The sequence below is a fragment of the Aythya ferina genome, assembly GCF_964211825.1.
Source record: "Aythya ferina genome assembly, chromosome: 1".
NCBI lineage: Eukaryota > Metazoa > Chordata > Aves > Anseriformes > Anatidae > Aythya > Aythya ferina.
In genome coordinates, this window is record NC_140296.1 from 128,196,822 (window position 1) to 128,224,744 (window position 27,923).

Consider the following 27,923-nt stretch of genomic DNA (forward strand, 5'->3'; position numbering starts at 1 on the left):
TTACTTCCACTGGTGGCATTTTCTTTATGGGATAGGACTTCATGGCCTGCTTTGAGAATAGATGGTAAGAAAAGCAAGAAATATTACTGTGCTGTGTTTAAAATGGGACCTGAAAAGCATAACTGGGCCCTGAACTACTTTCCCAAGGTCACATAGTGCCAGGGTGCACGACAGAGAATGTATTTCCTGAATGGGATACTAATATCTTAATTTTAAGTACCATGTGGTCACACTTGCTGCCAACATGTCTTACAATCATAAACTCAAATGAAAGTGTTAAGTATACCTGGCCAGAATTACTGTCAATTTAGTGACATCTAGTAGAATAGTTGTTATATGCAATTTGCTGTTGAATTTACAAATTTGTTTATCACTTCTGCTACTGGCCATTGTGATCTGTTTTATTTACATTCTCATACAGTGTTCATTACTGATTCTGCATTCACCACCTCCAACAATGCTGTAAGAAATGTATCTAACAGCCTTGGTGTATTGTTTCTCTCATCCTCTCCTTGTGAGAGCTGTAAGAAGTGAAGCAATTGGGGATTTTAAAAAGGAAATATGGATATACATGTATTAACAGTATGTGATTTCTAATAAGGCAGCACAGAAAGTACATGAGTGTACAATGAAGTTTGTTCCTTAACCTTCAGTCTTTAGCTCAGTCCAGAAAGTGTTATTTCCTGTTCCCTTTTGGTAGGAGGTTTTGCTATGCTTGAGGAAAAGGTTCAATCATTGTAACTATCAACTCAGAGCTCTTAGCTATTATTTATTTATTTATTTATTTGTAATATCTTGGGTTGAAATTATGGATCATCCTGAAATCAGGGCATTTAAACTTCATCAGTTCATATATGGAAAATTTGTGGGGGAATTAGAAGGTGTTTGGTCTGTTGCCATTGCTAAGAAAGAGTACAGCATTTTGTCGTCATTGTAGTGATGGCTTTCTTGTGATATCTGTTTAAAAAAAATGGTAAAATTCTCTCCAGATCAAACACTAGCAACATTTTTAACTTATTACTATGCAAAAATGCAGTATATGTAACAATGCAAAAGTAGACAGGAAAAGCTCTACATTTGAAATCTGTTTTTTTTCAATTAAGCTTATGATGCTGTGAAGTCTGACTCATGGTTGTCAAATCCTCAGCCTATTCCATTTCGTGAAAAAACAGCCTTTTTTGAATGATAATAAATACTGCAGAAAGGCTACAGAAGAGGAGCATAGGCACACAGAACCTGACTTTGTATCCAGTAAGGAATTCAAAATTTTAGAAAAATCTTCATCAAAAGCCTTGTGAATTATTTTGTTTCCCTTTATATTCTTGCATCATTGGAAAATAAATATAACAATCTGCTGCAATACAAATAGAATATAATCTGCTATTTTCTCTTCACCATTGTGAAAGTCTGCTAGAATAGTCAAAGAATGGCATGCACGCGGTTTGTAAAATCATTTTGCATGAAGGGATTTCAAAAAGCTTCCCCAAAAGCTACCTACAAGTTATTAACTCACATTTGGGGACCATCTGCCTAGTAGCTTTTCAAAATAATTCTATAAGCACACAGGCTAAAAGCAAGGAATATCTTACAAAAGCATCTTTTACAGAAATAAAAAAAAAGAGAGAGAAAGAGAGAGAGAAAGAGAGAGAGAGAGAGAGAGAGAGAAAGAGAGAGAGAAAGAGAGAGAGAGAGAAAGAGAGAAAGAGAGAAAGAGAGAAAGAGAGAAAGAGAGAAAGAGAGAAAGAAAGAAAGAAAGAAAGAAAGAAAGAAAGAAAGAAAGAAAGAAAGAAAGAAAGAAAGAAAGAAAGAAAGAAAGAAAGAAAGAAAAGGCAAATCCCCAAATAGTTGTTCTTTACCTTTTGTTACTTCTATAGGTTATAAATCATAAGAAGGGACAGAAGTGTAGCTGGGGCATTGCCAAAATATATACATGTTCTGAGAATCATCATGCAGTTTACATTATAGAATTTTGGCCTATTTTGGTTGCAGCTACATTTGTTTGGGCAAAATGCAGTGTCTGTGATATGGGCATTACTATGGGTCATCAGACCTTAGGACGTTACAGCAATTTTCCTGCTGTAGAGAAAGACCACATGTCGGAGATAGGTTTTTTCAAAAGCTGTAAGGCTTCATTTACATGGGAACACTTTGAAAACTTAATCTGAATAATAGCTAGATCTGATGTGTGATGGTGTGATGACTTGAAGTGGTACATACACCTCTGTAAATAAACACATTTGGAATAAAGGTAAGTCTGACTCAATATAACTAAGTCCATATCAGAATATTGAAACAAATTTAAACTTTATTATTTTAAAGGAGAATGACTGCGCAGGGACTAAACAGACTAAAAATGACTTTTTCCTAGGCATAAAATCCCCATTTTTAAGAGTCATTTGATAAGTCTGAAAGGACTGAAAATCACTGACAAACTGCCATGCCATGTTTATAATTTGCTGTAAACAAATGGCATAATTTTACAATGCACTCCTTTTGCCATCTGTAGGTGTTGAATGCAATCAGTATGAGCCAGCATGAAGTACAGGTAGAATTGAGAATGACCTGTGCTGCTCAATATGCAGATATGTCATAGCTCTCATCAAATTTCCTGGCTATTGAATGAAGAGTAACTTAATCCTGTGAGCTATGAACAATACTTTACCTTTCCTAGTTGCAAAACAGACTGGTGACCTGGAATTAGGGTCAGAGAAATGTCTGCTCTATTTTTATTTGATTTGAATTGTATCTGGACTCTGAAGGCGTGATACTCTACTACAGAATTTAATGGAAAATTTGCTACTGGTTTCAATAAATACGGGTTTAAGCAGCACTCCTGCTGATTTCAGTAAACTTTCCTACTATCAGTTGGATGGAATAGCAATGTGTCTGCACCTTGCTCAGAAAGAGTGAAAAAAAATCACAGAGACAGCAGTTTGCAAAAGGTTAAGGATGAGATAATTATTATTCACTGTCATCTCTGAACTTAAATTATGATTCAGATTGGTTCTGTGCTCTCCAGAAAGGCATCACATGGAACTATTTAAGGCTGGGTGTCACTGTCAGTGCATAATGTTTAACCTGGATAAAATGGAGCTATAGAAGGCAGGAGGAATTTGAGGCAAATGGGACTGGGGAGTTTCCTTAAGAAAACTTATCTGAGGAGTTATAACTAACAAAGTGATGTTTAAAGACATTGTATAGCGTCATAGCCACACTAATACTAAGGATTTGAAAAGATAGCTGGAATAGCCATTGATTCCATGTTTTTATTGTCTATAACTTATAATTGTGGATAATCTGGATATTCCCTTAAATATCCTGCCCCTTTGGAATACAGTTAAGTATTTTCCCTGTACAATTTCCTGTGTCACTAATTCCATGGCTTAATTGCATGCCTTGTAAAAAAGTATTTCCTTTTCCTGTTTTTAAACTTCCTGACACATATTTTATTGATTGTCCCTAGCATATTTTTCTCAGTGAACAAAAAGTCCTAGTCTGATTTACTTTGTTCTCTCTAACATACATTTTGCCGAAAGTCTTATTTATATCCTATATGAAGTAAATAACCCAGTCTTTTCTACAACTTTACATATGATGGTTGATCAAGACCCTGGACCATTAGCATATTTTCTGGGGGCCTTTTCATATGTTTTGAACTCCAGCATCTAAATCTGTTCACAGGATCCTAAATGGTGCTGATCCACTAATTAATGTAAAGGCGGCATGACATTTTCAGCTTCATTTTATTTTCCACATGCACCCTGGCATCTTCATAGCTTTGATTGCAGCTTGCATAGTGATCAAAACCTTCACTTAGCAGGTAGTAAAGGCTGTGTCTGCACTGGTAGTCCTTCGCAGGAACTGAAGAGGAGCACTTACCCAAAGTGGGTGCTGCCAGGTCTTCTGGATGTTCACTGTGGTGAGAGTTGGGCATATTCAAATTTGAATGCTTCTGTTGAACATTCTGGCTATCTTGTCTTTGAACTGCTTGCATAGACATTCCCAGAAGTATTCTAGCCTTTCTTTTTTTTTTTTTTTTTTTTTTTTTTTTTTTTTTTTTTCAGAATGTATACAGATATTTATATCCCTGTAATGCTTATGAATATTTTTTCTTTATACATGATATTGTTATAAATTTTACTGGCCATTTAGGTGTATATTCATCTAGCTTTTTCCTCCTTCTGAAGGCCCTCAAAGTTCTTTTTTGTCCCAAATAGTTAAAAAAGAAGAAGGGTGGGGGGGGGGAAGGGAATGATACTTTATTTCACTTCCACCTCTCCAGAGGAAATGTAAATATTCAAGAAAAGATCAACATGGACCAATGATGACAAGAGATGTGTTAGTGACAGTGACAGTGGACATTCAATAGGAATAAATGACTGCTGCATTCACTGTAAAATTGTCCCCTGAATACAGAATAGGATGTTATGATCTGCTGAGATCTAAAAGTTTTGATTTACTTGTTTCTGTAGGCTTCAGGAGGCTGAGATAGGTTAGTGAATGCTCTAAGTTATGAGGAGCAACAATGAATGATAAAGGACTCCACTGAGCACTGACTGGGTCTGTTAGCCATTTGGAGCTCAATAATCTTATTTCTCTGGAGATGTTCAAATGTTGCAGTGAAAGTAAATCTGTGTGTCTTGGCTGTGGGTGTGTGAGACTCTGCTGAAAGATGGTTTCATCCTTTGCTCTTTTCAATTTGTGAATGGCCTTGTTCTTTGAACAACTAGCAAAGACGTTAGTGAGACTGCCTTATCAAGCTGTCCTGCTAATTTTGACAGCCTCTGTGAGGCTCAGAGAGACAACACCTCCTACAGGCTCTAGCAACACCTGTTGAAGTTATATTCTGTCAGACACAACATTGCCTTGCCAGCCTGAATTTGCCTTTGCAGCTGGTAGCTTTAGGACCAGAAACCTGCCCAATACTTCTTTGTGTTGAGGTAGATGGTATTGTTTCAGCCGACTCTTTATTTTTTCTGATGTTATTATATTCCTGGTCTTCATTCCTAGTTCACAGAGAAGTATGCCCTCACATAGCCTGGGCAAAAGCAGGGACAGAGGAAAAGCAATACCTCAGGATGATCACTCTCATATTAATGAACATATCAGGGCTGATTTAATTAAATAGCATGCATGAAAATGAAAAGCTAATCTGACCCTTTTTGTGGCAGTTAAATTGTGCAGTTTAGATAATTACCAGTGTCTGTCTCAAAAACAATAGGCCCAGCCCTGATTCTATTCAAATCCTTGGAACTTTGCCACTGACTTCCCAATGATCTGAATTGAACTCAGCATTCTCTTTCAGACAGAGAAGAGGATTCTGACAGGAGAATAGTATACCAAATCAGTGTGAGTGACTTGGGACTATAACCAACATTAGAGACTCGGGTTCAAGTTGCTCATTAGAATACTGACAACTTGGGGTTTGAAGTGGCTGTTTGAAATACCAAGAGGATATCTTCTAAATCTGCTTTTTCGTTCTCATCCCTTCCATCTCCTCCCCTCAAAACTCCTCCAATTAATCACATCTACTGCCTAGCACATATCAAAAAATAGTGTAGATCAACCTTTAAGCTGCATTTGACTACCTGGCTGCTGTGTCTGGGAATGTGGCAAGACACAGGAATCTTCCATTTTAATTTCTTTTTTGTGTATGTTTAAGAGTGTTTGCTGTTTCCTTGGGAAGTCACAAGGAGTGAGACCATTCTTTTCATGTTTTTAGTTAGCATCATGTTTAGACTGGCCCAGAAACAATTGTACAATTGTACAGTTACTGTCCAGGACTCATAGTCTTTCAGCCTACAGTGCCCTTACATAATTTCATCAATCATGTACAAGCAGCTGTCACAGAGACATGTTGTGGGATAAGCTTTCTTGAGGAAGGAATTTCAAGATATTGTCTGCAAGAGCTTGTAAAGACCTAGTGTCCCATCTGAGAACCTTTCCCAGAGAACTCTGAACTACATGTAAAACAGGCATGTTTCCATACTGCATATCTCTTTTGAGACCTAACATCCTCAAAAAAAAAAAAAAAAAAATCACTGAAAAAGTACCTTGCTTGTCAACTACCGGTGAGCAGTGAGCACACTGGACTGTGCCTCTGCAACTTCCCTCCCTTGTGTTTGGATCACCTGGATGAGACGTGCAAGGAAGTGCAACAACACAGTACCAGCCTGATGTGAATGAAGAGTTCCTGTTTACAAGTGATTTCCCAGCTGTTATGAGCAATCATTTTTCTGGACTTTTTTGCCTCTCAGATGATAAGACAAACCTGAAAACTAAGATATTTCAAAAGCCCCATTTACTTCGTATAATCATCTTAGAACAGCTCCAAACAAATACAGATTCAGGACAAGAGACTGCAGCTCAGCACTACTTGAAAATATTGTTGATGTGAGTTTTACAAGCAAAAAGTTTTGTTTAAGTCAGTAGTACCAAGGAGCCTGTCTATTGAACAGAAAGCCCACAGCTGCTCACAGCAGGACACTGCTGCTTTAACAAGCTTTTCTCTAACTGCTCCAATACCCTGTAGTGGGTGGTTTATGTTGTTGTTGTAATCATCTATCAAACTGCAACATCATTTATTGTCCTGAGGTGCTGACTCTAGTGGAAGCTTCTACTGCAGTTTTCCCAGGCTTCATTTCAGGTCACTAATCATATCCTCCGCAGGCTTTTGCATGGATTGTCCTCCAGCTGGAGGAATTATCCAAGAGAAATGACATGACTTACCAGTCTGGGGTCACATTTCTAGATTGTGAGTGGACTGAGGGAAGCTTCTGTCCTTTGTCTTCATGGAAGACCTGACATTTGAATGTGGTGAAGATGTGCAAGCCTTCAGTCTTAGTTCTTTCTCACGCACATCCTCTTCCCTCCAGGCAGCCAGCTACATTGGGAATGGACAAGAAGAGAGAGCAGAGGATGTGATGGGTGACTTGAGCTGGCATCTGGATGCTGAGCAGCAAAATGTCTCTGCTGGCTTAGGTTACCAACAAAAGATTTGTTGCCTTGTCTCTGAGTCACCATCAGAAATCCACATATAGGACTTGAGTTGAGTTGACAGTATATGAAGTTTGCCCCGAGATGAATTTGGAGAACAAAACAGTGATAGGAATAAAACATATTTTTCTTTATTTTGTTTTGTTTTGTTACCTGCAAAACAAGATTTGACAGAGTGGAAAAGCAGGAGGCCACATGATTTAAAAGGGATAGATAAAGGGCTAGTTGAGACCTTTTGGCAGATTTGTTTGTGAAAGCTGGAATAATGCACTGTAGCACAAATGATCCCTCTGCTAACCTTACCCCATATCCAAGCCATTCCTACCTACCATCTCAGCAAAAAAGCAGAACACTTTGACTAAATACTTGCTAAAGTCCTTGGAGACCTCACTGCTCCAGTAGCTGTGTGAGACAAATATTGCTACTGAGTAGAATTCTCAGCCCTGAGATTCTCTTTCCTGATACAAGTGTCGTTTTTTGGTAGGATGCAGATATTCCACTGACAAGGTTTCTTTGACTTCTCCTAATGAAAAAGGAGAAAAGATGACCATCTAGCCTTAGATTTATAATATTCTTGAAGGAATACATGGTATCCAATTGCTAATTCACATGTTATTGAGGTATTCCCTCTAACCTAGGGAGTTCACAAAAGAAGTGAATCCTCTCTGTTCTTGGCTTCTGTTTGGTTAGAAAATGCTCTCAGGAAAATGGAGTTGAAAGTTCTGATTCTTGAAAGAGGTCTCTAACACTCAACAGAAACATAAAGAAATGAATGGAATGGAATGGAATGGAATGGAATGGAATGGAAATAGCCTAGAAAACTGTGTTTCCTATGATCACTGTCATTTCTGGAATTTCATAATACTCAGATTCCTGTCTAGTTATTTCTGGATTTCAACAGAATCTAGAGTCTAGGACTCGAGAAGATGAGTCCCTTAAGAAGTGTGAATACAGGTTTATACTGCAGCAGACTGGCATGGGATTTTGTATTACAGTACCTAAGCATGCAATTACTAAGGGTTTAAGCATCTAATTCCTCTTATGACCTGGCCTTCATCACATGTCTGCCGGTGAGGGATGGCTCTCACTATTCCATATCAGGTAACTGTGTTTTGGGTTCATGAAGCATAAATCCTTGATGGTCTGTCTATTGTGGCATCTAAGATCATGCCCTAAGGTGATAAAGCTAGTCAAGAAATGTGTAATGAACAGCTATTTTATTGATACTGCATTTCATTAACGTGTCTCAAAGGGGCCCGCAACACCTCACAGGAGGAGGCTAGTAATTTTTCTAAAGGTTTTGTACAGTGTCAGTTTTCCTTAAGACTACCAGAAATTTGAATTTTTTAACCCTTTTCATATCTAGGGACATTACCAAGGCAATATGAACAGGAAGAACTTCAACCTTCACAAGTACTGAAGACTGATTGCTAGAGAAACTGCACAAGTCAGAGTAGTTGCATGATAAATCAGTAAATAATTCTGTCTCTGTGCTTTTCAGAGTGGCCTGGAGCTCATGCAGTAGTGCAGGTCTCCAGATGGCTTTCCACGGCATCGTCTTCCATAGCACACCAATGAGCCATAGGACTGAGACAGAAATTCCAGTGTGGGGAGGGTGTGAGTCATGAGACGGTGAGTTGAAAGAAACAGCAGGATAAAAATAACAGAGCACAGTATGATGCAGAATATTAATCTCTTACTCTGTGTTATCCTAGCTTGTATTACATACACTACTATATTATACCGTAGATGTTCTACTGCTCAAAACTGACCTCTGTATGCTGCTCTGAAAGATTACGGCTCAGGATGCCAGTTTACAGGGACTTCTAATACTTGTGCCTTTAAGTAGTCTGACAATTCTTAATCAAGTTCATACAGTAAAAACATGTAATCAAAGAGTATAAAAATGCCACTTTTGCAACATTCATCATTTCTATATTTTATATGAATATGTCAAATTAAGTTAATTTTAAATTACAAAGAAAATTCAGTTAATTTTAAAATAAAAACAAAAACTGAAATAATTTTTCTTTTAAAATTCCTCTCTTTTTCCAACTTTTTTTTTTGTTTTGTTTTGGTTTGTTTGTTTGTTTGTTTGTTTGTTTCTTCCTGTTCTCCAGGAACAGGAAAGAAAGAAGAAAAGTACAAAAATACTAAGAAAGCTGACAGAAAAAAATCAACTTTGATTCAAGCTAACACAATTCAGTAGAGAGAAAAAAAAAAAAAAAAGTAGAAAAAGCAGAGGAAAATTTAGGTATTTAAGTTTGAGATGTCATTCCCTATTTTTCTACTCAAATCTACCACTCCGTCCTGGCTGAACTTCATGCTGAGAGAATTAGTCACAACAGAATTAGGAGCCCTCATAGGGAACCACTGTTTTCAGTTCAGCTGTTTGAAGTATTTGAGTAAAACATCTAACTCAGTCACCTTGATGCCTCCTACAATCAATGGAGCAAGAGAGTGATCTACAGAGAGCTATTTGAAGCTTAGGAAGCCTATTACCATGTTATTTCTCAATTCAGTCAGGAATCTGGGCATCATAACGGCAGCAGGAAACTCTCCTTTAACTTCAAAGGATACCATCTCTGGCACTAAGTTTTCACTGCAGATTAACACACAGACATCTCTTTTGGAAGAAGACATGTCTTTTGTATTCGGGGATAGGAAGAAGTGTTTATTTTACTTCATATGGATTCAGTTCAAAAATTTTTAAATGGATTTCATGCGGCTTTTTTTATGTTAAGTCACAACTGAGGAACATGAAAACAAGCGACAGGGCAACCTTCTCTGACAAGCAGCAAGGTGACAGTGTGGTCCCTGTGCTGCAGCTCTCAGAATGTGGACAGATGTTTGTAGGGTTCTCCCTCCTACTTGTTCTTTCAGGCTGCCTGAAGGAGTGAAGCATCTGCACACACATTGAAAAAAGGTGCTGTTAAATCATGACCAATCTAAAGACACATGATTTAAGTCAGGCATGTGTTTGTAAAGTATTATGGCTGAGGTGTATGTTTATGGTCAGAGCAGTTCTCACTCCCTTTCAGACCCAGTTGAAAAGAAATTCTTCAGTTCCTGTAATTGAAACTACTTTGATTAATCCTTTTTATTTATTTTTATTTTTATTTTATTTTTCTTTTTTTTTTCCCATGTTTTGTCTTACAGAGTCTGCCTAGGAAGCTATTTTGGAATATATGTTCTATTTCTTTTTATACTGGTTTTAAGCAAACAGTTATTTTATATTTTTATTTCCATCTATTTAATTTATTCTTTATATTTCAATTTATTTAACTTGTTCTTATGTTCTTATGTATCATGTCTTTTTATTTTCCAATACATAAAGAAAATACATTTATTTTAGAAGTTATAGAAAAATTGAAGTCATTGTAATCATGATGTGATGCCTTTGGAACACATTTTGTTTACTATTTAGTAGCCACTGTTTTTCTTAGGACATTGTTTGTTTGAATGTAACTTTAAGCCCAATAAAGTTCCAAGGACTAATCTCTTGGAAGGGGATATTTTTGGCCTATATTTTCAGAGTGGGAGATTGGAATTAGAAAAGGGTTTAAGTATTTAGGCCTCTATTCAACTCTGAGGTCAGGGGAAATCTGTCCATTGGAAATAGTCATTTTACCAGTTGAATTAGTTGCATGTCAAAATGCTCAGCATGAAGGGGTTGTTACATTTACTGTATTCATTGCAAGCAGATAGGTAGGCCTTGTACCGTGTATATTACTGCAGGGGAGCTGACCTATTTTTCTGAAGAGAATAAAGCCCTCCATAAAAATCTAATTTGCAAGAACAGTAATAGGGGAAGCAATACTGTTTTCCTGTAGGATGTTTCATTATGCATAAAATTGATGAAGGAAACCTTTCCAGCAGGAAAACCACTGATGATGCTTAGTGACACTCAGTTAATATTAGCACTTCTGAAAGAAAAGTGAAATAATGGTGCATTTTTCACTTGAATCTAAGCCATTATTCTGTATGCAGTGTAGAGCCTAATGATTTTATCTTGATACTTTCTATAGTTTTTTGCATTACCTAAGTGTGGTTGCTTTCCTCTTGCAGATACTGACTATTGGGAAGATACTGTTGCAGAGACTGAAACCAAACATATTTATTCCTTGTTCTCAAATCATCTTTGGTTAGCAGAAATAGATGAAAAAACTTTCACCTGGACAAATAACTGTGATATCCCCATGAAGCATGCACTCTCAGTGAGATGGATTTCTTCTTTCAAACTGTTAAAAGCCTGTTCTTCTTGGAGGTTTCTTTCATAGAGAAATTGTTTAGTACTACAAAAGGAGTGTTCAGAGTGCAATAAAAATTCAAAACTTTTGAATTCACTCCCAGGCACAAGAAGACCTAACTACCTGAGCTTTTGTTTGGAAATAAATAAATGTCTCTTTTTATCCCCCAAACCACTGGGGCTCTGTGCTTTCTCTTTTGTAAATAAGTTCTTATACTTTGGGTAACTTTTACAATGTTTCTAACATAGCAAATTTTCTCATTGTTCTGGAAGAAGATTCAAATGTTGGTTCTTATTTGCATTCATCTTTATTTATTTTGTAATCTTGAGATACGTTGCATGTCTGGAGTTTGTATTTCAACTTTTAACATAAAACTGCTGTACATACAAGTCTAAAATGCATCTGAAGATTAGTCTAATCTTTCATGTGATTCTAACTTGAACATTTTTCTGTTTATGTTTAGATTGCTATTTGAAAAATGTGCATTACCTGTATTCTTTATGCCTTTTTTCCTGGCTATAACTCAATAAAATTATTTCCCCCTTCAGCAGATCCACATCACATGTGTATAACAGATATAAGTTTTTAAAAGAATAATGTTTTATAGTCATAAATATCTAAATCTATATCATTATTTTTATCTACAGCCTAATATGTATCTATCTGTAACAGCCTGAACATCTTCTGACATAGGATTTGGGATGGTGAAAAAATTACCAGTCAGTGGTAAATTCAGTTTAGTAGTAATGCTTCACAAGGCTGTTTGGACTTGAATAGTAGATTATTCTATTCCCTAAATGTATATGCTCTTAATTACAATTCTGACTATGGCTAAGTTTAGAACTGGTATTAGCCATGTGAGTCAGTTGGGTGTTACACATTTCATCAGGCTGCAAGTAACTTCTATGTCACTTCAGCTCAGGGATTAATAAATGTCTGCAATATGTCCTTTGTCACAGAATATGCAAGTTTCTAAGGACTGCTAGCATAACCTTTCAAAGCTCCCAGTCATTGTGTTATTTAAGAAGGAATGTAGCTCTAGAGATCTGCCACTGGCCTGGGATAACAGAGACTTTGTTAATCTTGAATGGCATAGCATGTTTTTTTTTTTTTTTTTTTTTTTTTTTTTTTTTTTTTGTGAGAGCAAGCAAGTATATTATGTGAAATCCAACCATGTGGCTTTTTCTGAAAGTTAACTGAAGTACTAATTTGAGGACAGCACCTAAAATGTCTGTGAGAATCTGCATCTTGCTGACTTGCCCATGGGCCCTAATTCTGAGGCAGAGAACAGACAAAAACAACATTTTCTGGTGAAAATTGTTCATTGAATGAGCCTGATGAGCACTAAAACAGCAGACCCAAGGGAAGCAGGTTGCTTTGCTCCACTATTTGAAGTTAAATTCAAAAGAGAAGGCTCGAGGAGTTTGTGTGAAAACACTACTTTCCTGTGCTACTTTTTGAACTGAATGCTATGAGACCTGGCTCTGCCATTTTGGAGTCTAATCCAGGCAGATTCTAATCTGGCATAAACTAGCCTAATTTCTTTTACATTAGTGGAGCTCTTCTGGTTTATACCCATTGAGGACCTGAAAGCTCAGCTGCATTTATCTGAAACTTATTTATATGAACCACATCCTTTTAAAAGAAACTGTTCTTTGTATCCACTTTAGAAACAGGGAAAAAAGAAAGAAGAAGAAAAAAAAAAAAAAAAAAGCAAGCAAGCAAGAAAAGAGTAATTTGGCTTGGGGAACTTGTAGGTTGATGCAAACCTCAGGCCTCTAAGTGGTGGGCTTCCACCCTTGTCATGTGGATGTTCAACTGCTTTTCAACTACATTTTCTTTTCTTTTCTTTTCTTTTCTTTTCTTTTCTTTTCTTTTCTTTTCTTTTCTTTTCTTTTCTTTTCTTTTCTTTTCTTTTCTTTTCTTTTCTTTTCGCATATTTTTGTCAGTGAGCAGATCTAGTGAGGTGCTTGATTATGTGCTTAAGTGTATCCCTAGCTGACATAAACAGACTACACATATGCACATGTCGAGGCAGAATTAAGTCTTTTTTATGGATAGTTTTGAGTGTTTGAAAATAGACTGATTTCAGAGTGAACTTATCAAACTTCTGTGGGCTATGAGCATTCATAGATATTAAAATCATTCAGAGCAAGGACATGAAAACCTCCAATATCTTTTCCGCTTTGGGAAGATTCAGCTTTTTTTGGCATATTTGTTAGAAGATGTGCATTGGCAGGAGGAACTTGAGGCCGTTATACAAGAGTAGATTTTGCTGCCATAATATTCCTTTTGGACTCCTGAATTTAGTGAAGTTGATGCAAAATTTTCTGATAGTTTCAGTGGGTTGTGAACTCATCCTTGATCCATCAAATATAGTAATTTACAAAGCAGTCAAAGAGGAAAAGACATTTCTCATTCTTGTATATTTAATTCTGTATGCCAAGCCTGTGTTTCAGATTTAAAATCATACACAATGAAAAGTGTCCGATTTAAATACAATGAAGTATGAATCAATTAAATATTGTTACTTTGTGGGATATTTGTAAGTGGAAAAAGGCAATGAGACTTCCAGTGAGATGTCTGAGGACCGTAGGAAATGACATTGGTCATGATCATAGCATTATAGAATCTCAGACTCATAGAATAGAGTGGGTTGGAAAGGACCTTCAAGTTAATCTAGTTTCAATACCTCTGCCATGGGAAGGAGCATCTCCCACTAGACCAAGTTGCTCAAAAGCCACATCAAACCTGGCCTGGAACACTTCCAGGGATGGGGCATCCACAACTCCTCTGAACAACCTGCTCCAGTGACTCACGACCTCCAGAGTAAAGAATTTCTTCCCAATATCTACTATAAATCTACCCCCTTTTTTTAAAAAAACATTACTCCTTGTCCCATCACTATACTCCCTGACAAAGGGTCCCTCCCCAGCTTTCCTGTAGACCCTCTTTGCATACTGGAAGGACACTATAAGGTCTTCCTGGAGACTTGTATTCTCTAGACTTGTATTCTCAGAAAAACCCAAACTCTCTCAGCCTGTTTTCATAGGAGACACACTCCAGCCTTCTGATCATCCTTGTTGCCCTCTTCTGTGCTCATTTCAACAGGTCTGTGTCTTTCTCAGGTTGGGGATCCAAGAGCTAAACACGGCACGCATGGTGGGGTCTCACGAGAGCAGGGTAGAGAGAGAGAATCACCTCCCTCACCCTGCTGGCCATGCTTTTGATGCAGCCCATGATACATTTGGCTTTCTGGGCTGTGAGCACACATTGCTGGCTCTTGTTGAGCTTCTCATCAACCAACACCCTGAAGTCTTTGTCCTCAGGACTGCATTAATATTTTCTCCATTTTACCCCAGAATGACAGTTGATGACTCTTCTTACATCTGGGAGATATAGTATGCAAATATAGATGTCTCCAGTCAGTAACAAGATATATTCTTTTAAACAAAGAAGTGGGACTCACAATCAGGATTACTAGTTATAGAACATCTGCCTTCATTTGTCACATTTCATATAAGACATATTTGCCAAAAAGCATGTTTGTTAATTTATTTCTAACTGCTCTTCATCATTATTAGAGGATGGAAAGTGAGTTTTGACTTCCTGGAGGGACTTGTTTGCTTCATGAATTACTGTGATTACTTTGAAAGACAACAGACTTTCTCTTCATTCCTTTTCTTACTTTATTCTTCTGAAAAAAATGCTACCAAGACAGTCACTGTTTACAGTGTCCACTGTTCCCTGTTCTCACAATCCAAAATTAAGACTTTTACAATTTCTTTACTGCTATTTTTTGCAGAATTCTGACAAATGTATAGCATTGTTATATATGTGCAGTAAAACAAAATAAAACAAAACCACAACAAAACACAGGACTTTACATCTAATTCATGTAATGGTAAAACTAACAAATAACAAGCTAAACAGAAAACTTGAAAAAGAATGAGTTACCATAGTGTGGAACCTTTATTTCAAGATGTCCCTAACATTTGACTGAGGCTAGGAGGATGAATTCTGCTTCTACCATTCCTCCTTAAGTACCTTCCATGAGAAGAGTAAATTTTGGTTTGCTTTAGTAGAGAAGTTCTTGTATAAGGAAGAAAATAGTAAGGGGGTTCAAGCAGAGGATAGCAAGAAAGTGGGAAGAGTTTGAAGAGTTATAGTCATGTGGGCTGCACTAGTAGGAGTTATATATCTAGGTGAATAGATATTTCCGTAGCAGACTTGAAAGCCTGTGATACTGCATTCCACAATTACAGCACATAGGTAGCTGAATTGGTATTACTCTTCTGTACTGTTCTTAGGAGGTTTTCAGAATTATTTACACTTTGGGCTGGGATGAAAAGCTAAGATGGCAAATATTTTCAAGGTTTAAAAAGCTGTCATTTCATACTCAGCTTTTAATTTACAATAAAAATTCAACTAAGATGAAAAGAAAATATCTTTGACCTGAAAAAGGGACTTTGCTTAGAAATTGTCAGGGAAAATGTGAATATGAATTAACATTTGACAACAACACAATAACCCTTTATAGAAGGTTTCAAAAAACTAACCTTGTTCATGACAAAAAAAAGAAAAAAATAATCTAAAAAGTCCTTTGACATTGCCTAACAAGCTCTGAGCTCTGAGCTCTGAGCTTAGTCTTTGAGCTGACAATTACGGTAAAAAAAAATCAAGGTAGACAGGAAACACAACAGAAAGGTCTCTTGATGAGAGGAAAAGTGATAGATTTAAATCCACAGAGGTGACAGTGATGCAAAGACCTAACTACCATGGGATGTTTAATCATGGGATTCAGATCCGCAGATTTGATTGTGTTTTTGCAGCACAGAAACCTTGCACAGCACGTGCACTTAATGTGCCCAGATAAATCTGCCAACATTCCACTGAACACTGACCTCATTCATTATTATTGCTGATTTTTTAGGAGGCAAGATGAGCAAAATCAACATCCATCTCCAACAGATGGGATGAGAGAAGGGCAGCTGCAGGCATACAGTGCACTACATAAGGCATACATGTGCACGTGGGATCCTCTGCCCTCAGTGCACTGGCATCTCCAATAAACAGACAGCAGGAAAACACAATTATCTGAATTAACTGTCACTCCACAAATCCCTTTACTTCGTACTGCCCAGTTGGAAAAAACAGGCAGGACTGAGGGAACACTCAGAAGAGTACAGAGTTGCGATTTGTCATGTGGTAGCAAGGGCAGCTATGGAAAGAGAGTGTTACTGTCCATGTGAGAAGAACAAAGACATGAGTTTCCTGCCATTTCTTTTTTTGTTCTTGGTATCTCCTTTTATTTTTTTACCTTTGGGGTTGAAAAGCTGGTAAATAAAATTAGAGCACAGACATGCAGAAAATAAGATGTAGTGGAAATGTGCAAACAATTTACTAGGACAAAACAGTGCCTCTCAGTACATTAACAGCACTGTGGGGGAAGGACAGTTGGGGCAGGCCTCGAGGCATTTTTGCCTGGGTACAGCAGATGCAGACAGAAAATACTAATGCAGATCTGCTCTCATCTCTGTTCAATGAGCATAGATGAACTGAGGATGGGCAAGAAGCATAAGGAGCTTGATGGTTTTTTTTTTTTTTTTTTTTTTTTTTTTCATGCTTTCTGCCCCTCACCCACACACTTAAACCATCTTGGAATTCCACAATTCTGAAAGGATCTCAGCTGTCATTTCTCTGTCTCTTATGCCTGCACACACACACTTTCTAACCCTGTAGGTCAAAAATAGGACATTAGGAGTCTTCTTAGGATGAGAAATCCAGTAATGACCAGCAAGTTTTGTTAATGACAGGGTGGGGGATGGGGTGTTTGTTGTTGATTTAAAATGTTTGAGATTTTTGACAAAGCCCCTGTCTGCCCAGTATGGAAACCTGTCTTTAGAATGGTCTGCAGTACAATAAACTCTTATCTTTGAGAGGTCTACATGAGAAAGGGGTCATAGGAGAATAAAATTAGCTCGCATTAAAAAAAAAAAAAATCACGACAAACCCTCCACCTTTCTGGTTGCTGGCAGAATCTCTGCTTCCTCCTACACAGCCCCAGATGGAGAGCCTTTCTTTGCAGCAAGAGCTACTCTTCTCATGCCAGTCTCTTTTCACTCACGGCTCCCCCTCTCCTTGCATTCCTCATAGGTAAAGCAGCAAACCTGGCTCCTGAAGGATGCCCAGTTATTTAACATGAGGAAGACTGGGGGAGGGGAATATTTGGTGTTAGATGAGGTCACTGCAGAGGTTAACAGGTCCAGTTCTGCAGTGAACATCCTACTTCTCTTTCAGGTTGGTGTACAATCTCATCTCACCCAGCCCCTGAACATATTTCATCCATAAAATCAGAACAAAGGAGCTCTTACTCATATGCTTCCAGGTTTAAAAATACCTTTCAAGTTATAGGTGACCCTAGTCTTTCAGTCACTGAGGTTTGTATCAATGTATTAATAATTAATTAATGTATTATTAATGTATTAATAATTAATTAAAGTATTAATGGTTGTGAGGCTTGTGACGATATAGGAGCTTTGTTGTGTGTGACTGGCAAATTCTGGGACCCTTTGGCAGCAGAAGGATGAGTGTTTCTGCAAAGGGGCCCTCTGGTGAGAGCAACCCCTTATTCCTTTCTCTGCTGTCCAGGGGAAGAGGCACTACATATCTCATTGAACCATGTTAAATCCTGGCTGAGTCTGGGGCCCTTCTTTTCTTTCCACATTAGGTAAAGCTTGAAGTAGTTTTTTGGGAAGGAAAAGGGGCCTATGAGATGGAGGAATTCATTTCCTTCTGGTAACCCAGAGGCCTGCCCTATTCCCACGCATCAGTGGAATACATGCCAGCATGGAAGTTAGCTGCAGCTGCATCTCCCTTTGTTGAACCAGGTGTGTATGTCCATAGTTAATGGTGTGTGAACCTCCCCTCTTGCTTAGGAAGCACAGCAGAGGAGTTGCTCTTGTGCCATGGGGAAGGTTTGCAGCTTGAACAGTGACTCGGAAGCTCTGGTGAGACTTCTAGAAGAGAAGGATCAGGGAATGAAGAATAAGCTAAATAGCTTTTCAGGGCTGAAGGAGTAGTAGTAGCTTCAGCACTACTTATACATAGCTAAGTTTTATTTTATAAATGGATTAGAGTTATTCCTCAGCTTCATAGAGGTTATAGACCTCTCAGAAAGGTAACCAGCAATTGAGATTTTCTTAAACAATATCACTCACTGAAAAAAATGCAAAATGACATTTTGAAGAGAGCAGTCTCCTAAGGTGCAGAGTAGAAAGCTGACCAAATTGCCAGTTATCTTTTATTTACTTTTGCATGAGTACTTAAAACCTGTTTTTCTTCACATGCTTCTGCGATACAGCTTTACGTAGAGCTGGAGGTTATAATGATTTTTTAACATAGAATTACAGGCAGCTGTGCAGGAGGAGAGTTATTGTAGCAATTTGGAAAGGTCTTTTTAATTTTATTTTTATAATTTTATAATTTGTGTGTATTTTTATAATTTTATAATTTGTGTGATTTTATAATTTGTGTGTATCAGCAACAGAAGGAGACTTACAAGACTTAGGTGGGCAGGCCCATATCATAGCTATCAAGTTACAAATAGAAGCTCCTTCAAGGTTTACAGTTTTCTGCAAGAGTTTGGAGCTGAGATATCCATATAAATGATTAATCAGAGAGTCACAAAGAAGACTGTGAGAAAAAATTCCATCTGACAGTGAAGAATTCTCACACAAGAAACCAGAACAATATTTTATTAATTACAGTTTACCATAATTAGTTATCCTGATATGCTGTGAGTTTTTTTTCAACTCCTCCTTTTCTTTTTAAGTTCAGGCTGAAAGGCAAATAAAGTGTAAGAGCAAGCCCTTTCCTGATTACAGAAGTAATTGTTTTTGTGTAATGGTGCATTATGAGAAAGGTATACTAAAAACAAAACTCTCATTAGAGCCCCTGCAATGCCATGTCTCCTTCTAATGTGCATACCTGGGCCTCCCCGGCACTGCCAGGCTGTGCCAGTAGAGAATTCCCAGGCTCAGCACCCCGTGCAGGGGAGCTTCTGGGTTGCTTAGGCTTTGCTTGATTTTTTCCATCCCCTTCATATTTCAGAAGTGTGAGATGAAAGCAGTCTACTCCCTGCATGTACTTGATATTATGCATAGAGGAAAGAATAAAAAATCTTTAAATGTCGAGGGACATTTTTTTTTCCATGTATTTTTTTTTTCAGAGTGCTCTGTGAAACTGCCACTCACAGGTTAGTGTCCTTTAGAAATCTTCACAAATAAAGCTTCTACTAAAAACCTTTAAAATAAAAACAACCCTAAAGATAATGATTCCAACTGTTTATAGCTGAGCAAACTTTTCTTGACTTTAAATGAGGTATTGTTAAACCAGGTTTGGCATGTTGGAAAAGAAAATTTTAATAGCAAAATTATTTGAAAGTTCAGCTTTTTAAAGTCTATTTAAAAGATTTTAATGCACCAAGATGCACTCCACTACGTTTAAATAAAGGCAGTTTCTGTCACTTACTGCTAATCATCTAATAGGTTTCTATTTGGAATATGAACAAGAGCTTATGGGAAAAAAATAGAAAGGGAAAGAAAGGACAACAGTTAATGCTAGTTTTAACAACTAGCAATCCAGGTTAGTATAGGTGAGTAAATGTAACACTTAGCTAAAATTCTGACTTCTTTTACTCTGTCCATATAAATTGTTGGTAAGACAAATATCTTGTCTTCCACTTTTATGAACACTTACTCTGTTATAGTGGTGTATGTAGTGTAGAACTCCACAATGAGAATTGCCATTCTCCAGATTTGCATCGGTGCAAGTAGGACTAAAAGTTCCTCCTTGCAACTTTCCTTACTCATGACATGAAGAGATTCCAAGCATAAAATCTATCTAATTATCTCTTGACCCACCCTCCAAAAATTAAGCTCAGGCCTAAAAAGATTTACTTGAGGTTGTCTAGTTTAGAAATCAATCATTTTTATTACCGTTTTCACAGATTCCAGCTTCATTCTGGTCCTGGGTTGGGTGGGTGCAGGAACCCTGCCTCAGGCAAGGTGTTGGGGGAGGCACTTGGGGACCTTGCGAGCCCAATGCTGGGACCCTGGCCTGATGGGGAAAGACCCAGAGGGAGAGGGCAGTGCAGAGAAGCAGTGGCACGGGGAGTTGGAGTGGCCAGCACAGAGGAGCTTAGTTGAGGCATGGCTGCTTCAGCCAGGCCGTCCTTGTTTTAGCTGGGAAACAGGAAATTTTCCTCCTAGTAGATGGTATGATGCTGTGTTTCAGATTTAGGATGAGAATAATGTTGATAACACATGGATGTTTTAGTTGTTGTTGAGCAGTACTTATGCAGGGTCAAGGCATTTTCAGTTTTGCATGCTGCCCTGCCATTGAGGAATCTGGGGGTACACAAGAATCTGGGAGCAGACAGTCAGAACAGCTGATCAAAGGGATATCCCATACCATATGGCATCATGCTGAACAACAAATGTGGGGGAAGCTGGCTGAGGGGAATGCCACTGCTCGGGGTCTGATTGGGCATCTGTGAGCAGGTGGTGAGCAATTGTATTGTGCATCACTTGCTTTGCATGTTCTATTATTATTATTATTATAATTGCTAACATTGTTGCATTTTTATTTTATTACTTTACTATTTTCCTTTCATTTTACTGTCTTATTAAACTGTCTTTATCTCAACCCATGAGCTTTTTTTTTTTTTTTTTGGTCCCAATTCTCTCCTTCATCCCACTGGGGTTTGGGACAGGGGGAGCAAAAATACACAAAGCAAACAGTTGTGTGGTACTTAGCTGCATGCTGGGTTAAACCACAACAGAGACACACCACAGCATTTGTGATTTACAGCACAGACTGTCACAGGAAGAATTTCTTCTTTCTCCTGCTGTGCATTGCAGCATAAAAATCTTTTATATACAGACACATTTTCTGTCACTTGGGAAATTTTTACTTCTCATATTTTGATATTTTTTACTTTTGCCCAAAATTTATAACAGAAGAAAAATACTTGATGAAAAGCAAGTATCAGTGAAAGCTCAAACTGAAATGTTTTGTAAACTAGCAATTTTTGCCATAACTGAAATGAGATGCAGTGTATTTAACAGAATGTGAATGAAGTTATGCTTACACTTAAACAAAATTATTTGTATCAAGTGTTACAGAAATCAGATAACAAAATGAAACAAAATTTTGCTGTTATATTGGATGAAACTTCTCTGTTTGTCCAAATCATGCTATCCAGCAGAAAGTTGTTCTAATTTTTTCTCCCAGGTCTTCTTATGTTTAAAATTGCATGAGACATCTCTCATTTGCCAGGAAACTGAAGTCTGAGAAAACTACAGTGATAATCAAGACAGAAACTGAGAGTAGATAATATCTGCATTGATTCTACCATGGAAGATGATCTGGTCTGATGTGTGTGGTCAGCTCTCTGTCATTCACATACAAGATCCCTGTAAGCCTGTTTGTAGTCTTTCATCTGTCCTTGTAGTCTCAAAGAGCCTCCAGCAATTTTTTGGGAACCATAAGGAAAACAGGTCCTGCGCTGAATATGCCAATCTTTCTCTCTGCTGGAGTGATGTGGAAATATGAAGAATAATCTGTGAGGAGAGAAATCTCATATTTCTAATTTCTGTTCTGGGAATAACGTCGTTCCCTTCCAGTGGTACAATTTCCCAAATACCCTAAATTAGCATGCATAAACATCCCATATTTCAAAGTGTGTTTGTCTATGTAATAATATATAGAGAAAAATATAAAAGAGCTCAGACTTGTGGTAAAATTAAGACTAACGAATAGGATTAAAAATTACCAGCCTTACTGAGCTAACAGATCTGCTATGCTTCACCCTAATACTACAGCCCTTGCGTATTCACAGAAAGCTTAATGCAGGATAATGCAGTATTTGATTTTTTTTTGATATTTCAGATACTACAGAACATAACTCAGGGAAATAATTCAATTTCCTATATGTGGCATTGATCCATTTGCAATAGATAACAAAGCTTATATTGAGCTCTTACAGGTCAGAAGAATCTTGATCACAAAATAAGCAACAGAAATGCCCTTATCATCCATACATGAGATAAAACAATGTGATTGCATCTCATTCTCTTATGTAGGCTAAGATAAGAACTGTCTGCCACCAGGACAGTGTTCTGGTACTGAACACTATTTATGCAGACACTACTATCTGCAGAAGCTCCATCCTTCCCAAAACCCTAGCATGTGAAGCTTTAGTAAATTAGGAAATTAGGTAAGATTTTCTACCCTACCAAATAAATTTCTTCTTAATGTCCTCCAAAAAATATATATATATTTTTATGTTTGATTGTAGTTATTTATCCTTTCTTCTTAAAAATGGAGGGAAAAACATATTATTCTTTTTTGGTCCACATAATAACTCATTGAATACTTAGTCATATTATTGTATACCATTAAGTGTCCCTGTCTCATCTCTTTGTATTGCTCTGTATTTACTCATTGCATTACACATTTAGAAGTTTAAGTAAATAAAATTTTATTTTATTTTATTTTTCACAGGGAACTAAACCTAGATTGTTCTCTCATCCTAGCACTTATCTAATGGTTTATAGATATGAAATGAGTGTGAAATTACAAAGTTGAAGTCAATCTCTGTAAGCACAAATAAATTCACAAAGTAAGGGCCAATGGAAAAGCTTTCTCTCTCTCTCTCTCTCTCTCTCTCTCTCTCTCTCTCTCTTTTTTTTTTTTTTTTTAAATTTGTCACATTTAGAGAAGTTTAAGTGCTGGTCTTCACATTAGGTAGTTCAGTGCACACCAGATTAATGTGAGAAGATTCTAGCCCAAAGAGACTGAGCTGATCATAACATGAAGAAAAGTTGACAAAACCAAAATTTGCCCTTATATTAGCTGTGGGATTAGTGACCTTAGTGGCTGCTTCCCTTTTTTTTCTCTAGTGCTTTGCTTCATGCACCATGAAATGTGCGTTGGTTTGACAGCCAGCAGAGAACTAGAAGGTGGAAAAAGGATACTGCAAATGTAAAGTTCTTAACTCATTGTGTTGATCTGGCAAAGTAGCTGTGTTCCATCATGTATACCATTCTTTAAACTCAAAACCCATGAAATTTAACAAGTCTGTGTGCCAAAGAGAGGTCTATTTAGATCCCTGATAAATAATTCAATTTCCAGTTTCATTCATTTCCCTCTTGTCTACTGTTCTTTGCTCACAGGGTACCATTAGCCAGAAGCCAGATGTTTGAAGCAGCTCAAAGCATTCTGTATTTGAAGTAAAAGCTTTACTTCTAATCACTTGCAGTCAATGCTGTTCACTCCTTGCCTTGCTAGAAGACAAGTTTTATTTCTAAAAGCAGCTGCCTGACCAAGAACAGAACACAGAGAGTTTAAATTCCGAGGATTAAATTGGATTTTCCCATGCAAGAGCACATATACAGTGAAATATATGCCGTTCTGTTTACTCTATAGAGTCTAGAAAAGACAGCTTCAAAAGCTTGTTGCTGATAACTTACATACCAGGAGAAGTTGCTTCTCAGTGATGAATCTATACCAAATTTATCTCAATTCCAGAGGAGCAGTTTATAGTGCTATATTTTATAGAAGCTTTTATTTTAAAAAATAACCTTTCCTTGCTTTCTGAATGTTAAGTTTCACTTGGGAAAATTCTCTCAGCGGCCCTGGGTTTTGTTTTGTTTTGTTTTATTTTGTTTTCTCTTTCAAGTAGAATCACAAGCTGCTGAAAGGTCCTAATTTAAGTTTGGTGGGATGACAGGGCCCCACAAATGATGTCTGCAGAAACAACTGTTGGTGAAAGCTACACATCAGATCTTTTATTCGATTTCCTTTGTGAGGGTGAAAAACACCAAACTCAGAACATTAATAAGCTTAACCTCAAAATGGTGTGAGAAACTACAGAACTTAATATCTTGATTTAGGGCAAACATGGGGATATATATTTATTATTTAGGGCAAACGTGGGGATAAATTTGTGAGGATACAATGAGAATGGCAGACAAAAAGAAGAGTATGGTGGACATCATCTCCTATTTTGTGAAAGAGTCTAAGTAATCAGTGGATGCCACCCAAAGAAAATCTGTGTGGGTACAAGATATAGAAATAATTAGTAAGAGGCACCATTATCACATAATATAGGAAATTTTCTGGAATGTATATTCTGAGCATTTTCATTCCCCAATGATATAGTTGTAAGATATGTGGAGGACGGGTAATTAAAGAAGTTTCTCATCATTTTCTCAGATACCCAAGCTGGGTATAGAGAAAAGAACTGACAGTCAGACCAGACTAAGAGTACACAAATAAGGTGGCATCTTTCTGGTATATATACATTTTTCTGTGTGTGTTTCATTACTTTTTAACAGTTGTGAAATGTACAGTTTTTGTACAATGGATGACTAGTAGTAATAGCTGGAACAGAAAAGGTATCTCTTTATTTTACTTTTATACTTTGATCTCTCCTTTGACAGATAAGCCTGGAACTAGACCACAGTAAGATGATATTTTTGGCCCATGTAAATTCAAATTGTTCCTTTTTCCTACAAGTCCACTGGATGTCAAAAGTCTATATTTTCAGCTATGTGACTTTCCAATGCATATAGCAGTTTTAACGGCTCTAGAATGCTAGAAAGCTTGCCTTTAAGAAGAAATTTAAAAATAAATAGTTTATTTAAGAAGAACAATACCAAATAAGTTCTACCTGGAAATAAAAGTTTGTTTTGTTGTTTGTTTGTTTCTTCTGAAGAACCTAAGAAGAGCCTGTCGGTCTTAGGGAAGGTAAATGAAGGTAAATTTCATACAGATGTCCCTTCTGATATGCAGATCTGTCCTACTCATGTCTGAACTAAATAGAAGTTATTAAGCATCAAGGTGAGAGGTGTACATAAATAGTTGAAGTGCCAACACACCAACCAGTATGGCATCTGTAAAATACACTGTTTACATAACATCAGTTATAACATTGCTGAAGATCACCAGGTCTAGTGCATGTTTTGGTCTATGTGACACTGCAGTACCAACAAAAGTCACGCTCAAAGTCAGTGTGAGTATGCCAGTGGAAATGCTGCCATTTGTTTCAAATTCTGTTCCCAGTTCTGTAGTGACCGAAAGTATTTCTTTGTTGCACTACTGCATAGTGAATTTTGTATAAAAGAAGGGTTGTAGATTTGTATACAGGCTCTTCTTTCATGAGAAGACTCCATCCCTGAGATGTGCAGCTGAGTAAGCTAGGATGGATGTCACGAGTATGTTTAATCAAGAGAATCAGAGACAGCACAGGAGGTGCAAGCAGTTGGGGAGACATATTGTAATTCAAGGTGACCTTTACAGGAATGGAAGAAAAGATGAAAAATCAGAATGCAATTCAGCAAGAAAATGCATCCTGAACTCATATAGTTGCCAATTTTAATCTACATGCAAGCTGGAAGATGACTGGTAAAAAAGTAGTTGTGTAGAAAAGGACCAAAGTGCTATACTGGGGTTCAAATTGACCACAAAATTGCAAAATCATAATACAATGGGGAGAAAATGAAGTTATTCTGGGATGTATAAATACATTGAATTAAATATCCTTGAAATAATCCTTCTTTTGTACTCAGGATAAACATGATCTTGTCTGGAACACTCTGTTTCCAGGTCGAGGAAAATGAGCATACATTGGAGAAAGTCCCCATGTGAGCAACAAGAATGAGGCTCAGTAAACATGTTTTCTGGATATGACTGAAAGAGCTATGTTTGCTTCATTTGGGGTGAGAATTATTAGGGGAGTTTTGATGTCAGGCAAAGAGGAGGATAACATTGTTTTGGGGTATATTGATAAGTGGGATGAAAGCTGGTAAACATCTGGGAGTAGAAGGAAGAGCAATGGAGGAACACCAGCGTTCATGATGTATGAAGACAGGATGAGGGAGCTGATTATTTTCAGCCAGGGGAAGAAAAACCTAAGAAGGATATTATTTTTATCACCAGTTATATATTGGGTAGTTGCAGATAAGAGAATTTCACAGAATCACTGATTCACAGAACTGTAGGGGTTGGAAGGGACCTTGAAAGATCATTGGGTCCAACCCGCCTGCCAAAGCTGGTTCCTCAGAGCAGGCTGCCCAGGTAGGCGTCCAGACAGGCCTTGAATATCTCCAGAGAAGGAGACTCCACAACCTCCCTAGGCAGCTGGTTCCAATGCTCCGTCACCCTCACCGTGAAGAAGTTCTTTCGCATGTCAGTGCGGAACTTCCTGTGCTCTAAACTTCCTGTGCTCTCACTCTTCTTTCTCAGAGATGGCCAGCAACAGAAGGGACAACGGATATAAGTTATAGCCAAGCAAGTTCCATCTAGATATGAGAAAAAGAATACTCATGATGAAACTGTTAAAGTTAACTGGACAAAGCCCTGAGCAATCTTATCTATCTTTCAAGTTAGCCGTGTTCTGAGCAGAAGGTTAGACTATAGAATTCCAGAGGTCCCTTCCCACCTAAACATCTCTGCAATTATATAAAGAGAAAATCAATTTAGAAATCAGGTTACAAATCCGTTTCCCTTCCCTTCCCTTCCCTTCCCTTCCCTTCCCTTCCCTTCCCTTCCCTTCCCTTCCCTTCCCTTCCCTTCCCTTCCCTTCCCTTCCCTTCCCTTCCCTTCCCTTCCCTTCCCTTCCCTTCCCTTCCCTTCCCTTCCCTTCCCTTCCCTTCCCTTCCCTTCCCTTCCCTTCCCTTCCCTTCCCTTCCCTTCCCTTCCCGTTTTGTTTTGTTATTATTAAATATTATTAAATAGTAAGATTAAGAAGAGCCTGAAATAGATTGTGTGGGGACAGTGAGGTCTCAGCTGGCAGAGTTCTTTAAGAAGAGGATAGAATAAGGTCTATCAAGAGAGCATAGTTAATACTTCAGGGCTGAGGAATGGTCTACATGGTATCTTGCAGCACCTTTCAGCCCTGTTGTCTCTGATTCTCTGAGAAAGGTAATAAGGAAGTTTCTGTCCAAACCTTTGCAGTTTCATCTTTCTCTTTGGTGTATCTGTTTGTCCTAGCTGTAGGGGAGAATGGCAGAAATGGTTTCTGGACTAAAGTAGTGGATGCCTTATATGGCACTCCATAAATTTTATTGGATCTTGGATATGGCAAATCTTGGTGGGCTGGAACATAAATTTCAGGCATTGGGCCCCTTTAAATCCTCAGCTGCAAAAGTTAAGTGATGACAGGAATAGCTCAAGCTTTTCCTTGCTTATGTTTAAAAGACCTTCCTGTATGTAGAGAAAGCCAGACATATGAATGAAACAATTTAAGAAGGCAGAAAACAAAACCTACCATTTCCTCTAGTTGGATGTAACAGTAGTATGAGACTTGGGAACATCAAGACTCAAGAACACACTTGCTCTTTGTATTGTATTAATTAATAGGCCAAAGAATGCCAATCCTCAGAAAAGGAAAATGTTTATCATCTACAGGCATGTAGTCATAATGCACAGTGTTAATGGCAAGCACTAGAGGTACATTTGCTTCAAATAGTCTTTTTCCAGTGATGTCTGTATTTGTCTGTGCAAAAAGAAGTGCCCCAATACCCAAGGTCACCCTGGTATTCCAGGATGAAAACAAAACAAAACTGTAGTCACCACTATATCAGAATTTTGCTAATCATGTGAATGAAG

General features: G+C 37.7%; 1 protein-coding gene across 2 annotated transcripts in view; it reads left to right on the forward strand.

The window, feature by feature from the left end:
- Positions 1–27,923, forward strand: part of LOC311431358 (potassium voltage-gated channel subfamily A member 5-like) — a 151,862-nt gene that overhangs the window by 18,021 nt on the left and 105,918 nt on the right. The window contains exons 2-3 of one of the 2 annotated variants that reach the window (XM_084508790.1): positions 8,498–8,628; positions 11,065–11,796. The exons of the other annotated variant lie outside the window; for it this stretch is intronic. The gene's annotated coding sequence lies outside the window, so the exon portion shown is untranslated. Of the gene's footprint in view, positions 1–8,497; positions 8,629–11,064; positions 11,797–27,923 lie in introns of those variants that run through there. 2 annotated transcript variants of the gene reach the window in all.